This window comes from Oncorhynchus gorbuscha, linkage group LG21 (assembly GCF_021184085.1).
Source record: "Oncorhynchus gorbuscha isolate QuinsamMale2020 ecotype Even-year linkage group LG21, OgorEven_v1.0, whole genome shotgun sequence".
Taxonomy (NCBI): domain Eukaryota; kingdom Metazoa; phylum Chordata; class Actinopteri; order Salmoniformes; family Salmonidae; genus Oncorhynchus; species Oncorhynchus gorbuscha.
Window position 1 is genome coordinate 17,411,461 of NC_060193.1, and position 13,184 is coordinate 17,424,644.

General features: G+C 42.3%; 1 long non-coding RNA gene across 1 annotated transcript; it reads left to right on the forward strand.

The window, feature by feature from the left end:
• Positions 1–3,771: 3,771 nt before the first annotated feature.
• Positions 3,772–4,968, forward strand: LOC124008099. Its single transcript, XR_006834051.1, has 2 exons — positions 3,772–4,622; positions 4,755–4,968. It is a non-coding gene; the product is annotated as an uncharacterized LOC124008099 (long non-coding RNA).
• The last annotated feature ends 8,216 nt before the right edge of the window (positions 4,969–13,184 follow it).

Genomic DNA, 13,184 nt, shown 5'->3' on the forward strand with positions numbered 1-13,184 from the left:
CCTGGAGGAGAGACAGGGCACTAGGGTCAGTCACTAGAGAGGACACGGTGGTTAGTGGAACACCCTGGAGGAGAGACAGGGCACTAGGGTCAGTCACTAGAGAGGACACGGTGGTTAGTGGAAGCTCCTGGAGGAGAGACAGGGCACTCGGGTCAGTCACTGGAGGGGACACGCTGGTTAGTGGAACCCCCTGGAGGAGAGACATGGCACTAGGGTCAGTCACTAGAGGGGACACGGTGGTTAGTGGAAGCCCCTGGAGGAGAGACAGGGCACTCGGGTCAGTCATTAGAGGGGACACGGTGGTTAGTGGAACACCCTGGAGGAGAGACAGGGCACTAGGGTCAGTCACTAGAGGGGACACGGTGGTTAGTGATATATCCTGGAGGAGAGACAAGGCACTAGGGTCAGTCACTAGAGGGGACATGGTGGTTAGTGGAAGCCCCTGGAGGAGAGACAGGGCACTCGGGTCAGTCATTAGAGGGGACACGGTGGTTAGTGGAACACCCTGGAGGAGAGACAGGGCACTAGGGTCAGTCACTAGAGGGGACACGGTGGTTAGTGATATATCCTGGAGGAGAGACAAGGCACTAGGGTCAGTCACTAGAGGGGACATGGTGGTTAGTGGAAGCCCCTGGAGGAGAGACAGGGCACTAGTGTCAGTCACTAGAGGGGACACGGTGGTTAGTGGAATATCCTGGAGGAGAGACAGGGCACTAGGGTCAGTCACTAGAGGGGACACGGTGGTTAGTGGAACATCCTGGAGGAGAGACAGGGCACTAGGGTCAGTCACTAGAGGGGACACCGTGGTTAGTGGAACACCCTGGAGGAGAGATAGGGCACTAGGGTCAGTCACTAGAGGGGACACGGTGGTTAGTGGAACACCCTGGAGGAGAGACAGGGCACTAGGGTCAGTCACTAGAGGGGACACGGTGGTTAGTGGTATATCCTGGAGGAGAGACAGGGCACTAGGGTCAGTCACTAGAGGGGACATGGTGGTTAGTGGAACACCCTGGAGGAGAGACAGGGCACTAGGGTCAGTCACTCGAGGGGACACGGTGGTTAGTGGTATATCCTGGAGGAGAGACAGGGCACTAGGGTCAGTCACTAGAGGGGACACAGTGGTTAGTGGAAGCCCCTGGAGGAGAGACAGGGCACTAGGGTCAGTCACTAGAGGGGACACGGTGGTTAGTGGAACACCCTGGAGGAGAGACAGGGCACTAGGGTCAGTCACTAGAGGGGACACGGTGGTTAGTGGAACATCCTGGAGGAGAGACAGGGCACTAGGGTCAGTCACTAGAGGGGACACGGTGGTTAGTGGAACACCCTGGAGGAGAGACAGGGCACTAGGGTCAGTCACTAGAGGGGACACGGTGGTTAGTGGAACACCCTGGAGGAGAGACAGGGCACTAGGGTCAGTCACTAGAGGGGACACGGTGCTTAGTGGTATATCCTGGAGGAGAGACAGGGCACTAGGGTCAGTCACTAGAGGGGACATGGTGGTTAGTGGAACACCCTGGAGGAGAGACAGGGCACTAGGGTCAGTCACTCGAGGGGACACAGTGGTTAGTGGAATCCCCTGGAGGAGAGACAGGGCACTAGGGTCAGTCATTATGGTACAATAGTGTCAGGAAAGCAGATCATAATGAAGTGTGTGTGCTCTCATCCTCTCACCCGTTGGAAATAGAAGATAATGACAAAAATAGCTAAATTATTTTGAACATTATACAGAAAGTATAGGGTCATTTTACTGTAATAATACCATATAAGGCAGTCTATTCAGTGGGGTGTATTTAGAAATGTGTTTGATATTGAAGGACAATGAAAAGACTCCTCAATATAATGAGATGGGATGAGTTCCCCTGGTTTCCATCCATTATAGTCTAAATGGCTTCAAGATAAAAAATATAAATCAATAGAATGGGCCCCTAGAGGATTATCCATAGAGTGCAGTTTGGCTCTACCACAGTTTCATTGTGTGTAGTTGTGCATGCGTGGCCGTACATGTGTCAGGGTGTGTGTGTGTGGTTGCGTGCGAGCGAGTGACCAATATCATATTACCCTGAGTGCTCATGTCAGCAAAGATGTATAAAACACACATCAAACATGACACTGTGGTAGGGCCCAACTGCACTCTATGGATCTCAAACTCAACATCTGTAATGAGACAACTACAGTGTTATATTCACAGAATCAGAATGAATAGAACAGGCATCCCCTTCTACAGCTTCTATATCTATTGTTATCCTGAATGTGGGCTGTAGATAATAAGGGACATTGGGCCGTAGAGACTGGAGAGACACAAACACAGTCAATTACCAGTTTTAAGACCTCCTACCCACTGCTCTCATTCTTTCCTGTCTCTACATGCCCCAAAATGTTACTTCTCTACCGACCCTACAACAGAGAGTGTGGGGGTGTGTGGTTCTCACTTTACATGAGAGATAGAGACCCACTCTCTACTCAGGTTTCTATTTTTGTGCATGTTTGGATTAAATTCTATTGATATTGTACATTTTGGGTAGATCATTTGCTCCATACATCCTCATAAGCCTGTGTGTGTGGGTTCTTCTTGTAATGCCAAATAGTTGTATTTCCTATAAATTAAACAGGTCTAAGAATTGCTTTGCTTCTTGTTGATGTTGAATTTATATATATATATATATATATATATATATATATATATATATATATATATATATATATATATATATATATATATATATATATATATATTATATATTATTATTATAATTTCATTTGTCTTTGTAGTATGCTGCATGACAGTAGGTTTTACAGGGGTGACTGATTGTCCATAAATAATATATGTAGAGGACCACAATAAAAAATAATCTCCATTTTAGAAAATTCTGCAACATTTCAGTTACTTGCATTGCCCCTTTAAACAGGCTAGATGAGATATTGATTTGGTCTAGTTTCACGGGAATTAAAACGTTGTTTTTCATGCTCCAAAAGGCCTGTGCAGTTTAGCCAAATGTAGTCCATAAGAAAATGGACAGATTTCAGACAGGCATAAAAATGTATCCTACATGGGGCATCTCCTCACTGTCCTTTTGGGAAACGCTGTCCTACCCACTGACCTGCATTGTGGATGGTGTTTCCCCCACCCCTCTGAACACCCCTCTGTTTGTATGACTGACGGGTTGGTGTCGCAGTGATTTTACACATAGCAATACTGCCACCCTCTGGCGCAAGGTAAGGATGACATTGTGGATCGCATTCAGGAGAAGATTATAGCAAATACAGTGATTTGTGTGGATAAGTGAGCGTGCCATGTGTCACTATAATTGGTTGTCTACTACGTTGAATATTTATTTGCTTTTTGTGGTTTACTTGATAGACGTATTTGTAACAGTACTCTTCTTGCGTTGTGTACAATCAATCATCGACACGAGCTCCAACTTGTAGCACCAGTTGTTATGGGTGTAAGATGGCACAGTGAATCCATCTGTTGGTAAATGTTCATTACTGCAACTCTTGTGTTTTACCGGGGTGCTTGAGATACCCGGATGTGTTGTCATGTACTGAACAAGACTGGTTACTCGCATCAATGCCTCGGTCTCGTCATTTAACATTCAAACATGGTATCAGAGTCGGATAACTAACCATGCTTTCCGCAAATTAGAGTCACTTGCTCTGGTTTACAAACAAATGCTTATTTGTGTAAAATTTCCCGCGGAATTGGCCTTAGGCTAGAGTGAGTTTGGTAGTTAGCTTCAGTGTTGTTAGCACCGGTTAGACATGGCAGTGGAGACATGCCGTGCAGCAGAGCTTACTGATATACGGATAAGGTCCATGGAGCTAGAAAGGCAACATATGGGACAATGTCAATGCTACATTCAGGCAGCCAGTAAAGAAATTCCCCTTTGCCACAGCTAATGCTAATGCTAATAGTATAGCCAACTCTGCAGTAGACAACCCCAATACATGCCGATATTGTGGCATTTCTCATGGACGAGGAAAAGAACACTGCCCAGCCTATGGAAAAATATGCAAATCCTGTGGTACAGCTAATCACTTCGCAAGGGTCTGCATGAAAAGCAAGAGAAAGGAGGGTAAAGTGCACTCCATGGAAACAAACACAGATGAAGGGAACGGCAGCACAGAGGATGTACATGCTAGCGAGTGCATAGGGGCAGTGAGGGCAAAAGGACAAAAGTGGTTTGTCACTCTGCTACTTAGTAATAAACCACAGCAATGCCAGCTAGATTCAGGGGCCACATGCAACGTTATGAGCCTTAAAGACAAAAGGAGGCTCGCGCCCAGAGACAAACTCACACAGAGTAGCACCAAGCTGAAACTGTATTCAGGCCAGTTCATGACCTCTTTAGGCCTGTTTGTGACAGAGTGTGTTTTACGTGGCCAGAAATACACCCTTGAGTTTGAAATAGTTGAGGGCCAGCCAGTACATGTTGTCATGTACTGAACAAGACTGGTTACTCGCATCAATGCCTCTGTCTCGTCATTTAACTTTCAAACACCAGTCATGGAGCTTTACTCTGATAGAAACAGCACAAAATTGCACGTCATGCAATGCACAGCCCACCATCCAACTCTGCACGTGACGCAGTGTACAAAATATACGAACCCCCCCACCAGACACAGTAAGTTGCTAGCTAGTATTAGCTGGAATTCTAAAACCAAAAACCCCATTGACTTAACAATAAAGTGTCAAGGGGAATCACCAATATAACCCTGTTACATATGTACATTATATGTTTTTGTAATGCATTCAGGCTGTATCACAACCGGAAGTGATTGGGAGTCCCATAGGACGGCGCACATTTGGCCCAGCTTCGTCCGGGTTTGGCCGGGGTAGGCATCATTGTAAATAAGAATTTGTTCTTAACTGACTTGACTAGTTAAATAAAATATAATAATTCAACACAGCCGCGGGATGTACGGGTGATGAAGGTGAAATGGTAAATCTGAAATAATTTGTGTTGCAATGAAAAACTATTTTCTGTTATATTATTGATATACATTGACATGTTTTGCTCATGATCCTATCTATTCAGTTGTGGGGGATTAGAGTCGGACATGCTCTTGCTGTTTAGAGTTTAGTTCGAGGTAAGTTGGGTCTCTCTCTCCCTCTCTGTCTTTCTCCCCTCTCTTCTCGCCCCCTTGTAGTGAATATCAAGTGATCTGGTGCGGTGCTCGCAATAGTTATTCACTATTTTTTTGTTGTTGTTTACAATTCTAAACTTGTCGAAAAGGGAATGTGAACTATATAAAATAAGGAACATGGCATTCTCTCGCCCTCATTTTGCAGGCCATCTTCTTTCCATGTCAAACATGTATGTGTAGGCCTACTAGCCCAGCAGACCAGCAGCCCTAGTCTAGCAAGCAGTACAGTGAGTGGTGCTTTCCACCTGCTGGTGCTGATTTGAGGTGAATGCTTTTCTCTGTGATGGACCACATAGATGTCCATTTGTGCTCAGTTTTAATAGGCACAATCTTAGTGACAACACCCCTCTCGCTATGTCTCTCACACACATATCCATTGTAATTATGCAGTACAAAGAAATGTGCGCTCTGTTCACAACTGTCTATTCCGAGACAGCGCGTGAGTTTCAAGTTTGGGGAAGCATACAATTTATCCTACCATTTCTACCAATCTGTTTGACAGTTATTATTTTCCTTCGTGAAATTTCGTGGAACAGTTTAATTTCAATAATAACGTTTTCGTTTCTCAAAATCATTGTCACGTGGTTAATAATACAAATCGGAATTAAAATGATACAAATCCTAGAGTTAACATTCCACTGATGGGAGAGCACCAGCCTCTGCCATATGGACACGTTGATTCACTGTGAGCCATTGACAGCTAAAGAAATGAGCGCATGGAACTAAGAGATAGCCAAGGCCAATGTAGCAATAGGCCTAAAATGGTCAACTAAGTAAAAATAGCCTGCAGTAAACCAACAAATTAAACAGAATATATTCTGATGAAAATGCAGGTTCTTTCAATGCATTAATCTCTATACTCTGCCTGTCTGCCTCCCTTTATATCTGTCTTGACTTGAACTATTTCTGTCTGTCTTGGCTTGAGCTATTTCTATCTGTCTTGACTTGAGCTATTTCTATCTGTCTTGACTTGAACTATTTCTGTCTGTCTTGGCTTGAGCTATTTCTATCTGTCTTGACTTGAGCTATTTCTATCTGTCTTGACTTGAGCTATTTCTATCTGTCTTGACTTGAACTATTTCTGTCTGTCTTGGCTTGAGCTATTTCTATCTGTCTTGACTTGAGCTATTTCTATCTATCTTGACTTGAGTTAACACCAGTGAAGTGCAACATTGTAGCCTATCAACTCAATCAACTGGGACCTGCAGAATGAAGGCATTTATGAAGGTCAGGCCTGAAGCTGTCAGTAGCGAACTTGCAACATTGTATCAACTAGCCTATTCAGGGCCCTCAGAGTTTCCTTGCCAGTGAGCTAGAGACAGAGACAGCTGATTTTGCAAAGGGAAATGTGTTCAGGTGTTTTATGAAATTTCCATCTGATTCATCCATTAATAAATTAGTTTTTGTATGGAGGTCAATGAGAATGCAGAATTTGGTAAGTCCAAAAATGTATGGGGTTTAAAAAATTTGCCATGAGGTTTATTTGATCGAATAGAAGTTTCATAGTACTTAAGTTGTTACGAGTGTAGTGATATTAGTAGGACGCAGGACATCCCGTCAGCTTTGAGAAAAAAAGTGGGATCAGAGTTACTACTATTATTATGACTGAGTGGGATCAGAGTTACTACTATTATTATGACTGAGTGGGATCAGAGTTACTACTATTATTATGACTGAGTGGGATCAGAGTTACTACTATTATTATGACTGAGTGGGATCAGAGTTACTACTATTATTATGACTGAGTGGGATCAGAGTTACTACTATTATTATGACTGAGTGGGGTCAGAGTTACTACTATTATTATGGCTGAGTGGGATCAGAGTTACTACTATTATTATGACTGAGTGGGATCAGAGTTACTACTATTATTATGACTGAGTGGGATCAGAGTTACTACTATTATTATGACTGAGTGGGATCAGAGTTACTACTATTATTATGACTGAGTGGGATCAGAGTTACTACTATTATTATGACTGAGTGGGATCAGAGTTACTACTATTATTATGACTGAGTGGGATCAGAGTTACTACTATTATTATGACTGAGTGGGATCAGAGTTACTACTATTATTATGACTGAGTGGGATCAGAGTTACTACTATTATTATGACTGAGTGGGATCAGAGTTACTACTATTATTATGGCTGAGTGGGATCAGAGTTACTACTATTATTATGACTGAGTGGGATCAGAGTTACTACTATTATTATGACTGAGTGGGATCAGAGTTACTACTATTATTATGGCTGAGTGGGATCAGAGTTACTACTATTATTATGACTGAGTGGGATCAGAGTTTTACTACTATTATTATGACTGAGTGGGATCAGAGTTACTACTATTATTATGACTGAGTGGGGTCAGAGTTACTACTATTATTATGGCTGAGTGGGATCAGAGTTACTACTATTATTATGACTGAGTGGGATCAGAGTTACTACTATTATTATGACTTGTGAATTAGGTAGTTGTTGGGGAATTGTTAGATTACACGTTAGATATTGCTGCACTGTCAGAACTAGAAGCACAAGCATTTCGCTACACTCACAATAACATCTGCTAACCATGTGTATGTGACCAATTTGATTTGATTTGAAATCATACAAAAGTGCAATGTGCTCTTATGCAACAGACATCAAGATTCACATGTTTATACAGAAATACTAATGTAACATAGGATCCTAAGCCCTTCCCTCAGAATGATGGAGTCCAGTATTCATCTGGCAACGACAGACAGGCACAGTTGAAGTCGGAAGTTAACATACACCTTTGCCAAATACATTTAAACTCAGTTTTTCACAATTCTTGACATTTAATCCTAGTAAAAAGTCCCTGTTTTAGGTTAGTTAGGATCACCACTTTATTTTAAGAATGTGAAATGTCAGAATAATAGTAGAGAGAATGATTTATTTCAGCTTTTATTTCTTTCATCACATTCCCAGTGGGTCAGAAGTTTACATACACTCAATTAATATTTGGTAGCATTGCCTTTAAATTGTTTAACTTGGGTCAAACGTTTCGGGTAGCCTTCCACAAGCTTCCCACAATAAGTTGGGTGAATTTTGTCCCATTCCTCCTGACAGAGCTTGTGTAACTGAGTCAGATTAGTAGACCTCCTTGCTCACACATGTTTTTTCAGTTCTGCACACACATTTTCAAAAGAATTGAGGTCAGGGCTTTGCGATGGCCACTCCAATACCTTGACTTTGTTGTCCTTAAGCCATTTTGCCACAAATTTGGAAATATGTTTGGGATCATTGGCCATTTGGAAGACCCATTTGCGACCAAGCTTTAACTTCCTGACTGATGTATTGAGATGTTGCTTCAATATATCCACTTACTTTCCTACCTCATGATGAAAAGCTGTAAAATGACACCAGTTTGACCGATTTTAAGGACATTAAAAGTTGTTAAAACGACCCAACATGCTTTTGATAAAATATCAGTTTGGCTTGGATGTATAGGCTATTGTTGAAATACTATCAGCTTTTATGATGCTGATAAAGAGAACACCTTTACAGAACGTCCCTAACTACACATTCATTCTCTCAATATGCTGAAAGAAAGAAATAATATTTCCACGCACCTGTTAAAATGTACATTTAGTGTATAGTTTTACTGCAAGAAAAACATAATTCTGCAGAAGTTAAATCATAACAGGCAAGGTGAGAGGTTATAGACCTACAGTCAATGTCCCGCTTTCAGGTACGCTTCAAAAAATATATAAATAATGAAAGAAAAACCTCAATGTAGCCTATAGATATGAATTGCATATGAATTGCACAATACATTTCTGGATTTTGTATGCATTGTTTTCTCCCGCATCGCATGGCATATAACCACAGGTAATGAGTCAATGCGATATACAGTATGTCCAGGGCTAGGTCTTACTCCTATGCCAGTAATCGCTGCATTACATCTACTTGGGATCATGGTCACCCACCTTGGGAACATCTTTTTCCTTTGTCAATTTAGTTTATCTGCCTCCTTTACATTTTAGTCATATAGCAGATGCTCTTATCCAGAGTGACTTACAGGAGCAATTAGGGTTAAGTGCCTAGCTCAAGAGCACATTGACAGATTTTTCTCCAAGTCAGCTCGGGGATTTGAATCCGCGACCTTTTGGTTTATACAGGCCCAAAGCTCTTAACCTTTAGGCTACATACCGCCTTACTAGTTCATTTGGATGACTTTATTCTGCTACTCTCCTGTTTAGCAGTGAAGGCTGTGGCTCTACAGTCTGTGAACGCGAATACATTTTGTACTCCGAAAGAACCTGACGAAGCAGATGCGAAACGCGTCGTTCATTCCAAATGTGTACACCGCCATGAAATTAAAAACCACAATTTATATCCATGGTCGGTCGTTGTCATTCAAGTGTGTGGTTTCTCCTTGTGTTTAGGGATACTGAGTTGTTCCTGCTAGAATTAGCACCTTGAAGTTTCACTGCTGTGCATAAAGCTTTGACCTTATTCTTTGTATTTTCTATATGTTGCTTTCCTCTGTATTGTAGACGTTCTCGCTAAAATCCCAAATTGGCCTGCGTACTACGTTCTTAGAACAAAAGGGTTCTTCATTTGTCCCTGTAGGGCAGGGGTGTCAAAGTCAAATGGACGGAGGGCCAAATAAAAAATTTAGCTACAAGCCGAGGGCCGGACTGTTCGAATGTTCATTGAATTTTTTTTAAATGACGCATATAGTCTAGTGAACCTAATTGAACCTACTGAAAACCTAACAAATATATTCCAATATGATCAGATAAATAAAGCAATATTTTCTTATGGCTCTGTCAGTAATCTTTAATTTTCAACAGACACAAAAGACAAATTTCCTTTATATAAAATTCCCCATAACATGAACATTAAATGAAAGAAACCGGTATTCAAGGCACCATCAGTAGCCTATATTTTCTATTTTAGCAAAAGTGGGCTAAATTTACTTCAAAGAAAAAAACAATAATAGCAATTTTCTATCATCCACTCAACTGAAATATTTTTAAAATATAATTGGATTGAAATACAATAAAATAAAGTGCAAAAATCTATTAATCAAAAACAACACTTTGTTTAAGGAGAAGTAACATGCAGTGAAAACAAATATTAAACTTTAACTTTTAAACTTGAACTGAGTAAAAACTCTAAATATGTGATTGCACAGTAATGTTCACTTGTTTGAGGTTGAGGGTGATACTTGGTGGTGTCCCATCTTTTCCACAAGTTCATCAATGTTCGGGGTAAGGCTCTGAGCTGAGGAAATCCTCAGAATTGAGTGGAGGTGTTCAGCAGTAAGTCGACTTCTGTGTGATGTTTTGTTCAAGTTCATCAAAGAAAACAGTTGTTCACACAGGTATGTGCTGCCAAACATAGACAACGTTTGAGCAGCCTGGATGCGCAGCTGGGGCATTGTGTCGGGGAGGAAACGGGCGAACTCCGCAGCACCCACTGCCGCATATTTTGCCCTCAGTGCATCATTGCATTGGAGGTCAATCAACTCCATTTGGAGGTTTGGTGGTGAGCTTTCCACGTCAACAGCAAATGGGTTACCGAGCAGTTCCAACCTGCTTTTTTGTGCTTCAAAGTCAGCAAATCGGCGTCGAAAGTCAGCGGCAAGCATACCTATTTTATCAGCCAACTGTGCGCTCGGGAACGCACTGGTAGAGAGCTTCTCTTTCATGGTCTGGCAGCTGGGAAAGTGGCTCAAATTTTCTTTCCGCATCTGCGTCTCCCACAGAGTCAGTTTGGTTTTAAATGCCTTCACTGTACTGTACATATCAGAGATGACACGATCCCGACCCTGCAGCTGCAAGTTCATTGCATTCAGATGACTCGTAATGTCACACAGAAAAGCCATTTCACACAGAAACATTTCGTCTCGGAGTTGTGTTGTGTCTTTCCCTTTGCTGTCCAAGAACAGACAAATCTCCTCACGAAGCTCGAAACATCTTTGAAGCACCTTTCCCTGGCTTAGCCATCGCACCTCTGTGTGATAAGGCAAATCACCATGCTCCGTTTCTAACTCCGTCAGAAATGCCTTGAACTGGCGGTGATTCAAACCTTTGGCTCTGATAAAGTTAACTGTGCGCGTGATGATGCTCATTACATGCTCCATTTTCAAGGCTTTACCGCACAACGCTTCCTGGTGTATGATACAATGATAAGCTGTCAGCTCACCTGTCGCGTTTTCCTCTTGCATCTTTTCCCGTATCTTCGTCACCAGTCCGCTCCTGTGTCCACACATCGCAGGTGCTCCGTCGGTTGTCAAACCCACGAGTTTTTCCCAAGGCAGCTCCATCTCATTTACACATCTTGACACCTCTTCATACAAATCATGCCCCGTAGTTGTGCCATGCATAGGACGTAAAGCCAAAAACTCCTCTGTCACGCTTAGGCTGGAGTCCACTCCGTGGATGAAAATTGACAACTGGGCAATGTCAGAAATGTCGGTGCTCTCATCCACAGCCAAGGAATATGCAATGAAATCTTTTCCCTTTTTCACAGGCTGCTCTTTTAGATTGATGGACAACTGGTCTACTCTCTCGGCAATGGTGTTTCTGCTCAGACTCACATTTAAAAAGAGTTGCCTTTTTCTGGGCAAACTTCGTCACAAACTTTAATCATGCAGTTTTTGATGAAATCCCCTCCGTAAATGGCCGGGCTGATTTAGCGATCTCTTCTGCCAAAATAAAACTGGCCTTGACAGCAGCCTGGCCTTGTGATTTGGCTTTTTGAACAGAGCCTGTCGAGATTTGAGGCCTCGTTTTAATTCCTCTGCCTTTTGTAGCCTTTGTTCCATGTCCATATTCTTGTTTTTGTCCGCGTGTTTCGTTTCATAATGTCGTCTCAGATTATACTCTTTCAGTACCGCCACACTTTCTCCACACAGAAGACACACAGGTTTTCCAGCTACCTCCGTGAACAAATACTCCGACTCCCACCTTGTTTGAAACCCCCGGTTCTCAGTGTCCACCTTCCGTTTTGCCATTTTTGATGGGTATCTGAAAGTTAATTTTACTGTGATGCTGACAACTGCTGTGCCAATAAATATTGAAATGAAGCAGCCTACTGCTCGGTGCGTCACCGTTGCATTGTGGGAAATGTAGTATTGGTGCGTGTAAAAGATCTGCGGGCTGCCGGCTTGCTGCGGTCTGCGGGCCGGTTCTAATAATAAATCAAGATCATCCCAGGGGCCGTAAAAAACCTTCTCGCGGGCCGGATGTGGCCCGCGGGCCTTGACTCTGACATATGTGCTGTAGGGGCACTCTGAAGAACCCTTTTGGGATCCATGTAGAACCATTTTGGGTTCCTGTTTAGAAACCTCTGTGGAAATGGTTCACCATGAAACCCCAAAAGTTTCTTCAAATGGTGCTCCTACCATTGGCTCCTACAGCAGCCTGGTCTTATAGACTAGACGTAACATAAACATCTAATCAAATCAAATCAAATTGTAATAGTCACATACACAGCAGATGTTAATGCGACTGTTGCGAAATGCTTGTGCTCCTAGTTCTGACAGTGCAGTAATATCTAACAAGCAATCTAACAATTTTGCAACAACTACCTTAGACACACAAATGTAAAGGGGTGAATGAGACTGAAATTAGTATGATATGTTACGTTTGGTATAGTTACATAAGACAGATGCTGGGTGTTTGGTCGGTGTGGATGGGTGGGCGTATAATGCGAATGTCTAGCAAGCCAAAAGGTTGCGAGTTAGAATCTCGTCACGGACAACTTAAACATTGTAGTTAATTAGCAAGGTTTCGACTGCTTGCTACTGTTTAGCAACTTTGCAACTACATAGCATGTTAGCTAAACATTTTAGATAACCTATCTCCTAAACTTAACCCTAACCTTAATCGTAACCCCTAGCCTACCTAAAATCTACATTTTAAAGAGCTATTTTCATTATTTTTTTAACATTGTGCAGAACAGGCAGGTTTTAATCACGTCAACGCCATTACATTTTTATTGAAAAAAGCATGCATGGACATAGGCTTTATTCACACACACACACACACACACACACACACACACA